Below are 9,540 nucleotides of genomic sequence, written 5' to 3'. Positions count from 1 at the left end.
ACCTATAGTATAGAAAGAAACTGCTAATATGACATTTTGATATACATGCGCTCGAAAGAAAGATAGTAAACTCCTCGAAAGAAAGATAGTAAACTCCAAAGAAAGAGAGAGGGGCAGGAGTAAACAATAAGGTGGAAAGAGAGGAAACAGGATAAAGAGCAAGAACTAGGGCAAAGAAGGGAATCGAGTCTTCTATGGAATGGAAATGAGTAATTCAAGTTAGCAAAAGGATACACTTATTCTGTGCCCTTACGCTCTGAAGCGCTAAATGCAATTCCTATTTCTAGTTTAGTTTGCCGACGCCGTTGTGCTTGTTGATAGTGGAATTTCAGAATGGAATGGAATTGGTTTACTACGGTAGATAAGCAAGAGGTGAGGCAGAAGCACTAACGGAGGGAAAAGAGCCATAGGAAGTCTGCTGAGCTATCAAGTTAGAATGAAACCGGAAATAAAGAATATCAGAGGCAATGAGTTAAACCCGACCCGAACTCTAAAGGGAATCAAAGACATGCAATGAATTGAATAAAGAGAAGGTAGGCTGTGCCCTTAAGTAATTGGTGGAATCAGTATTAGGGGCAGTAGCATCTGTCTTTGTAGCAATAGGAGAAGTAGATGAGCAACCAACCACTTTCTGAGTTTACAGAGCCAGAGCAGAGCCAGATCTAGCAGTAGCAGTGGCAGTAGATTAAAAGCATATGGTCATCCGCATAAGAAAGAGTAGTAGTGAAATCAGTCTTTGCGTCTCGAGAAGAAGTCTCGGAAGCTAGATCTTAAGATGGATCTGGAGTTGGGTAAGATATCTTATTTCATAGAATTCAGTAACTAACCCAACCACTGCCCTTAAGTTAATGGTGTGAGTTTCATCCCTAGTTTCCTCTGTGTCAGGAGAGTAAGGAAGGGAAAGGTAAGGTTCCGTTTCCGTTCTTGTTTAAGAGCTGGAGGACTATGTTCTTAGGCTCAAATGCTTTTATACAGCTTTGTAGTCAATTCCATTCTATAGTTTACTATATCCCATGTGTTCAGCAAGTAGTAAAGTCAAAGGTATTGTTCGAGGAAAACGGTTCTGCAAGCGGAAAGTGGAGGTCGGCAAAAGGGAAGCCCGTTCAAAGCTAAGTTGTTATTTGAATAGAATGGAGTGCACATCTTCTGACATAAGTAATGTAAGTCACCTCTAACGGATTACTCACAACACTCAATAACTCACTGATTCAAGCTCCAATCTCAAATCATATAGCGTTCACTATATAGAAGGTAACAAGACACCTATTCTATTACAGCTTGTTCTTGCGCCATATCTTCTTTCTTATGATTATTCATCTTATGCCAATAACTCTCTCACTAACGACGCACCCCGCCCGATTCAATAAGAATGGAAGGAGACTAATCGCCAACACTGTAAACTCTACCTTACCCTGACGCTGATATGAAAACTGGACTTGTAGCTTACTTTCACACAGCTGATTCTTCTGCCCACTCAAGTGGAAGAACTACTTGTAGCTGACACCCGCACAGCATCTGATTCGGATCCGGATACAACTTCATATCTTTCTTCGGCTTCTTTTATTGAGACGTATTGAGACTTGACCTCGAACTGTAAATTCTGCATCAGATGATCCGTATCCCCTTGCTTTAAGATACTCCACGCGAGCTAGAACACCAACTATAGTATTAGTCACACAAGATATAGTTTAGGGACAAAACACCTATCACAGTCTTCCTTTAATGGAATCTCTCGAGCACCCACAGAGAATAACTCTACTTGAAGAATCGATTGCTGCTGACCTTCCAACTTAGTCTTCTCCTGAACAAGCAGGAATGGAAACGGTAAGGAATTGACACTCTCACTTAACTTTCAGAACAAGTATTCAGGGCAGATGCGTTTGCTGGTTCCCTCGTAGACTTAGCATCCGAACAAGGCTTTCCTCGCCCAGCTTCCAACATGGATGAAACAACGGGGCTCCTGCTTGTATTGTAGTTACTTGGCGGGGATGAAACGGGCATTAAAGAAGAAAACTGGCACCGGAGTTATAGTATTTAAAAGAAAGTATTAGGAGTTTCGAGTTAGGAGTTATATATAATACAGGTAGCAATGACTTCATAGCTCAATCCTCTTCTTATCCCTTATGATTATTCTTCTCCCTTCTTCTTAGTTGCAGAGTTGAAGACCGCTTCTAAGTATTAGTATAAGTAGAATGAAACAAGAAAGAAAAAGAATTCCACTGGTTCTCTTGCCCACCTCTCGGAGAGGAGAGGAGCCTAACTTACTAGCCTTCGCATTCAACATTCCATTCTTTATACGATGACTTTCAATCCTACTCCACGAGACCACTTTGAGCGTAGAGCGTACGCGGCACATTGCCGACCAGAGAAGTAAGGAATACGAGTAGATTCCACCTACCTATGTTCTTTGGTTACCATATTCGATATGTGTGTCAGTCAGTTCAAATATATGATATTCTTTTCTTTCGCCCAATAGCATTAGCGAGTTTACTTGCACTCTCTGAAACAAGCTTTAGGCGCTAAGGGATAGCCTATCAACTCTATGACTACACTCGAACTAGGCGAACAAAAAGACAAGAAGGGCAAAAGAGGATATTCGGTTTCTGGAACTCTCCTTGAAGTGAAGAAAAAGAATAGATATCTTAGAGCATATATCTAATTTAGGAATGAATGTCATCCAGCAGAAACTCCGTAAGCTTATTAAGTAGTTCGCTAACGGGAGCTAAAGAAGGCAAGGCCAACACTCGCATCGCAAACGGAAATGGAATATCTATCTTATTGAGCACATGGGGCATAGTATCGATTTTTGTAACAAGAGAGTACACTCCATAGCCCTTACTTTATCCGGAGTCTTAGACATTTTAGCCTATAATCTTGAGACCCTCTTAACATCTTAAATACATATTGACCCTCTTGCTCTGTAACTCCGGACTTATGTATTTCATTAGAACTCCTTTAACTCCGTACTTTGGGGTTGAATTCTTATAATACTGTTATGGCTCTGGACTACTTATACCACTAGTTGGGGCAATAACTAGACTTTCATAGCTTCCCTTTATGAGCAAGTCTTTGCTAGCGCATCTAGTATATCTTAATTCTTCTATCGAGCTGGTACGATCTAGCATGCATAGCTCCAGCCCCGGATTCTAACCTTATCGAGTCGACTTCAATTCTTAATAAAGTTATATATAATTAATTATACTGTGTTTATACTGAGTTGGTATAGGATCAAGGACATGTTTTTCCTTTGAGTTTTTCTAGTTTTTCGAATTTCTTTGATTGAATTGAACTACCCTGCCCGGCGTATTGGAATGAAGAGTTGTGCCTGTGATATATAAGGGCTATCCGTTCAGTTCTGCTATAAGTTAAGTTCTCTTCTCTTTCTTGCTCTAGTACTATGAAGGGGTTTCCTCTCAGTAAAGGAGATACCTCTCAGTAAGGGAGACACCTTTTAAGCCTAGCGGATACTATTTCATCTCTAGATACTATTTCCTCTCCGCTAACAGAATGAGGCTCATCTAACTATGGCTGCTATGATCCTTTATCGACTTGCCGAGTTGCCTGTCTCTGACTTTCCATTCCTGCTAAGAGCACAGGGTTAGGTTGGTGACTTAGCTCCATTAGGCAGAGCTCGTTCTTCTGTTTGCATTTCATTCTGACTTTAGAGTGGAGTTGAGAGCCCTTGTATTCTATTTCGATTACCTATTGAATAGTAACTACACTTTCTACTTGACCTCTATTACTAGGCTAGGCTTACCTCTACCTAAGTCAACTAATTCTGATAGAAACAAAGTAAGCTAACACAGCACCAGTTCCAGTTCGAAAGTAAAGTATAAAGATGTTGGCGAAAGGGAAGCAGTGTAAGGGTGTATTGAATGAAGCTCCTCTGGTCTTCCACTCATACTATTCCTACAAATAATCATACGGGATACTACAGAGAAGAGAGGTTCTCGATTGGCTTTTCCTTGTAATAGAGTCCCTTATTGTAAGTTCCTTATTGGTTGTTTGTTTGACAGGAAGTTGCATGCCCAGTTTCATCCCTAGTATCATCTGGTTTCTTAGATAAGAGAGAATTCTTGTTGGAATGTTTTCTCACTGTTCACTTGTATATAAGGGGAGTCGTCCAGCTTCATCTGTATTTGTAGCCTGAGGAGAGGTGCTCAAGAGCAGACTTAGTTGACAGACAAGATCTGACTTAGTTGACTTTAGGGCACAGGACTCGCTTCTAATTCCACTTTCTTGACTGACTTACGAAATCCGAACGAGAAAGAAGAAAAGTATGGCCTGATTGGCAGAACACATCTACGAGGACAGGACCAAACCAATGGAATAGGAATTTCACCAAGGAGCTGAAAGCCTTAAAGCAAGAAGATATGGGCCGAGATACAGAAACGATAGGCTTAGAGGCGGGAGAGGAGGACTTCTATTATAGTGGAGCTAAATAAGCAAGATAGGAATGTCAGACTAAACACCGCACCTGGGAGAGGCAGGGCAAGGCCAGCCCTAAAGAAAGGAGCGTTAGTTTGAAGAGTTAACTACAGGATTAGATAAAGAAGTGGGAGCTATGTAAATAAGGCTTGGAAGCTATGAAGTAAGGCCTTGCTGGCACCAGTTGCTTTCTTTTGTACGCATTACACTAGTTCGATCAAGGTGGGTAGTAGCGCATTCCTAGTTGTGAGTGAAACCTTTCTCTTGTGTCAATATGATAAGCAGTAGTCGGATCCCTATCCCTCTTTCTCAGTTCAAGTAAAAGTATTGAGCAGTTGCGTGGGTTTCTATTCTTGGAAGGAGTGTTTGTATTACCTGTTTGGAGTTGAATTACTTATATCGGGTTCAAGTCTCATCGGGCCAGTACCATTCAGTTTTCAAGTAGGAGAGTAATCAGAGGGGAGTTTACTGAACACCCAAACAAATAGTTCTCAAGGGAAGATAAAAGCAATAGACCTTTTTTCTCTAATTACTAGAATAAACCTAGTGGAATGACTCTAAGAAAACTAATTATATGATTATGAATTCTCGTATTAGAATAAGTAAATGAACAAACAAGCAAATCAAGAAAACTACCCGAAGACATCATTCGAGAATAAGTCTTTTTATGACCTAGCTCTGGCTCCCTATTAGTACTCCCTTTTGGTTTTTTAAGTGAGAAAGGACAAAAGCCTTATTGCCTGGGGTTTGGGTCTTCCGCCAACTACTAAGTCCTTAGCTCATTTCTTGTTAGTATGGATACTACCTTAGGTTATCTATGCACCTCCCTATTCTTATTCCTCTGTCCGAAAGCAAGGAAGCTAAGCCTTAAAGAAAGCAATGGTAGACTTAAAGCCAAGGATAGTAAGGCTGAGAAGTAGGGGTGCAAAGTAGGGCTTGTCCAACTGGGCTTAGGTCGGTCTGTTGCGACTGATGATTTCAATTCGGATTAAACGTTCTTTGACTTAGGAGTGGAATTCTTTCATATACGATTGAATCTCTAGATACTATTTCATCTCTTATAACTTCATGAGGCTAATCTCACTCTGGTATTGTATTTAACTCCTAACTCAGGTATTCCTACTTATCTGGTATATATACTTAGAATGAAAAGCGGTCTTCCACTCTGAAAGGGGAGTTTCGTTTGGTGCTTACGCTCTAGGTCGAGGCCTATATAAGAAGTGAAGGGTGCTAGTGTTCATTGAATGAAAGCAGTCCTGTTAGTAGTGTTTGGAATCCCGTTGAATTGTTTATTAGTAAGATCAAATCTATCCGGTAGTGGTGTATATTCTTGTTAGCTGCAGTTCGATCTATTGTAGTACAGTTGGATTCCCGAGTGACTAGTGTAGGTCCTAGATTTCTGTGTTTAATCATGAAGTTACGTTGTCCCACTCATTGGTGTATATTGGTTTACTGCATAAGTGAGAATGATAATAAGAATTAGAATAGCTGGAAGGAGATCCAGTTTCTATATGACAAATCATAATCCAAGTGGGAGTTCGGTGCTTTGAAGAGGCGTCTGTCATCTAATAATCAGAATAAGAGGTTGGTGCTCTAGTTCCTTGTCGTAGGGTAGAGGTTATTGTTGACCTTAGTTGTCGACTCGAGAAGAAAAGAATCAAGTCAGCTACAAGGGGTTCTGTTCTACTTTCAAACTGACTTAATAGTCTTACTTTTGAGTTGTAGTTACTTAGCCAAAGCTACCTTCCTGGGGTATTGATTGATCCTCTAACACTGACATTGGATCCTGTCTTTGATTCCTCCTATACAATAGATTATTCTGACTATCCTTACCTTCCCACTTTAACTACTCCTATAATCACCTTGCTTCACCGCATCTAAGGTCCTGATCTAACATCTTAACCTAACCCCAATCCTCTAGCGTATTTTCATACTTTCTCATACTATTCATTATAGTATAGGGCTAACACAAATAGTAGAGATATAGGTCTGTTTGGTCAAGTCAGAACCAAGCTAGTAACAATAGTACTATAAACTCTCTTGACCCGATACCACTCACTTTCTTTCTTGAACTTCACTGTTGGATTGGATCCTGTCCTATGAGTTTGAAGTCCGATACTCCTAAGTTTGTTTGATCCCTATGTTGTTGAAGTCTAGCCTCTGCTGGTTAGTTCTGTTACGGATGAGTACAATTATCAATTTGTAGTGGCTTAATTCTCTTCCTGTCGGAGTTGATTCATTCCTCTAGTTGAGTAGTAGTTAGCATCGAGACTTCTAAGAATGCTGTTGACCTCACAGAATTATGTTTACTGAGCACACCCGCACAAGAGCTATCGTTTAAATCCACAAAGTATTAGAAGTACTCACTACAGAGTTAAAGCAAAGGTAGTAAAGCAAAAGTGAGGCATGTTAGTTTGGGTAGAGCGCTAAGCCTAATAGTTAGTAGCGAGAGGGCAGTTAAGTAAGTCAGAATCAAAGTGAGGAAGGCAATACTCTATATTGGGTTTGGTAACCTTTCAGAAATTAGTGGAAGTTTGAAAGTAAGGCAATAAGGCCTGGGCTGCTGGTGAGTTAGGCTTGGTTTACTTAGTTCGACCCTTGTTAGCATTAGTCTAGCTGCTGATCTCGAATCTTGCTCCACTAGCTTTGAAACCTTATACTGATGTTAACAAGAAATCAACGACTCCTGGCCCTCAGAACTCTGGGTACCAAGTCCAGTTTTTGGGAGCTTCAACTATTTTGTGTTCGTTCATGAAATTGGGGAGCTCTATGAAAAACAATGCTACTACTGCAGAGAACTGAACTGGGGCGTATGACACTAAACTCTCACTTAGGAAATAAGGAACTAAACCTAGTAGTCCGAGCCCTACTTGCTAGAGGGCAAACTTGGACTTGTTCTTTCAACGCCTGTCTTAAGTGCCTATGCTCCTGTTGAAGCCTTAGACCCCCCTATTGGATTCGTAGATGATGAACTCTAGTATAAGACTCGCAGTTGTAATAGTATAGTAAGAGAAAAAGAACGGCGGAATTCAATGAAGTAGTAAGAGGATGAAACCACTGCTAACAACAACGGGCATATAAGAATGGAATCGCGGCTTCCAATACTGTTCCTTATAATCCAAAATATCGCGACTACTGATAGGGCTCACTTTCTCCTGGCTATCGGTCTGACTTCCTTGCCTTAAGTCAGGGTACCCCCACTGTGCTATAGGAATAATAATTGTAGTGGTCAGAATCCAAAGAAGTAGTCAAAGAATGGATTAAATACATATTAATAAGAATATGGTCACAGGTACACGAGAAGAATAGGGGCGGGTACACGAGCTAGTTTAGGGTGCTCTATGCTCTGAAGTAGGAATTCCACTATAAAGTCATAGTTATACAGGACCAGGTGCTCCCCACTCGAAAGGAAGAAAGGAACTCTCCTGTATGTAAAGTAAGGAGACGAAAGTAAGGGCAGCTAACAAGCAAGAGTGGAATGGAAGGAGCAAGTATTAGGATCAGAGAAAAGAGTATAAGACTATACATCGAAACTCGGAATAAGGAGTATAGGTTATAACGCAAGAGCAGATGTGCTAAGGTGTATGAGAAGTTGCAGATATATACTTAAGGGAATCCAAACTAATAAGTAAGTCTACCCGGCTTGGGAAACAAGCTCTAATACTAAGAATAGAAAGTGAGAATAACCCTAGTACTTCTAAGACAAAAACTATGACTATCGGACTGGGACCAACACCTATAACAGTGGAATCGTAACAAATAGAGGCACTGGACTCGTACTTATCATACCGAACTCGATCTCAATCTTGCTTTACCATCTCTCGTTCTTACTTTCCTGTCTATTAGCTTGACACTACTCTATCTAATTCTTTCCCTTTATTCCGGCATTCCGTAGTTGCTTATTACATCTTTTGAAATAGCCCCTACTGGACTAATCTAATAGTAGCATTGGAGCGTGGGCAAGGTCGGAATTCACCTCATATTGGTACAATACCCTCTCGACAACCTATCACTAGTGGGCAAGTAATAGAGAGTCAAACACAGAATAGGGAATGGAACCACCAATACCAAGTAGGGAAGTCAAAGAATTTCGCGTATTAGTATAAGAACGAAACTGGAACAGCAGGGGGGATCCCAGTGGGAAAACCATAATCCTACTAATGAGTACAATAATCCCCTAGCCGCCCAACAAGAATAAACATGGAAAACATGAGAATCGAGTGAGTAAGTAAAAGAGAATTAAGAGCATCATGCCAAGAATCCAATCTTGTACGCCTTCCACTTGCTTATTTCAAACTTCAATCCAGGGCAGCTTTATAGATGCCTTTGATGCGAGGTATCTTCCACAAAACAAGGGCTCTTGGCAACCCTAATAAAGAAAAGAGGTCCATAAAAGACGGATCCGAGCCAGTTCTCAAGGTCTTCAACAAGAACAGGAGCCGTACTACCGGAGTAACAGAGCAATAGGGTCAATCTGATAGGAAGAAATGCACTATTTAATAACTTCTTATGTTTTATGGGAAATACATCATTGAACCGAGGAAACTAGCCTTAGAATCTCTTTTGACCCTATCATGGGCAAGAGAAGCAGTTGACTAAACCCCTTGTTTTTTTATAGCAGTGGTTGAGTTGAGTGGTAGTAATGAATTGGTGTTCGAAGCCCTAGTGATAGTGATTTTGCCGACCTCACCTCTCCTTCTTTTTCCTCTTATCCTTATCCTTTGGATTCTTTAGATCCCAAAACGTGAAGTAAAAACAACTAGAATGGGCTGGATCGAGATAATCTGGTGAATCAGAGTATCCGAGGTAGGTAAATCAACTGGATGCTCTGTGTTTCTGAAGGTGTGTATTCGGTAGCTCTCCTTTCTGAGGTAATAGGAATGTTTTCATTCACTTTACCGAGTCGGCAGTTTTAGGGAGATTAGATAAAAAGAAGCTGTTCTATAAAGTAGGAGTAAGGGAGCGGCGAGTCCTTCTGGAAGCTTGTATTCGTAGTAAGAGTCACCCACTAACCTTGTTGCACATGGGAGAGAATGAAGCTATATTCCCTCTTGAATACCTTAATGAAGCTATATTCCCTCTTGGATACCTTATTGCTTACCTTCGAGATCT

The sequence above is a fragment of the Musa acuminata genome, unplaced genomic scaffold (assembly GCF_036884655.1).
Source record: "Musa acuminata AAA Group cultivar baxijiao unplaced genomic scaffold, Cavendish_Baxijiao_AAA HiC_scaffold_1097, whole genome shotgun sequence".
Classification (NCBI taxonomy): domain Eukaryota; kingdom Viridiplantae; phylum Streptophyta; class Magnoliopsida; order Zingiberales; family Musaceae; genus Musa; species Musa acuminata.
The sequence above is the reverse complement of the archived record's forward strand: the minus strand, read 5'-3'. Positions refer to the sequence as shown.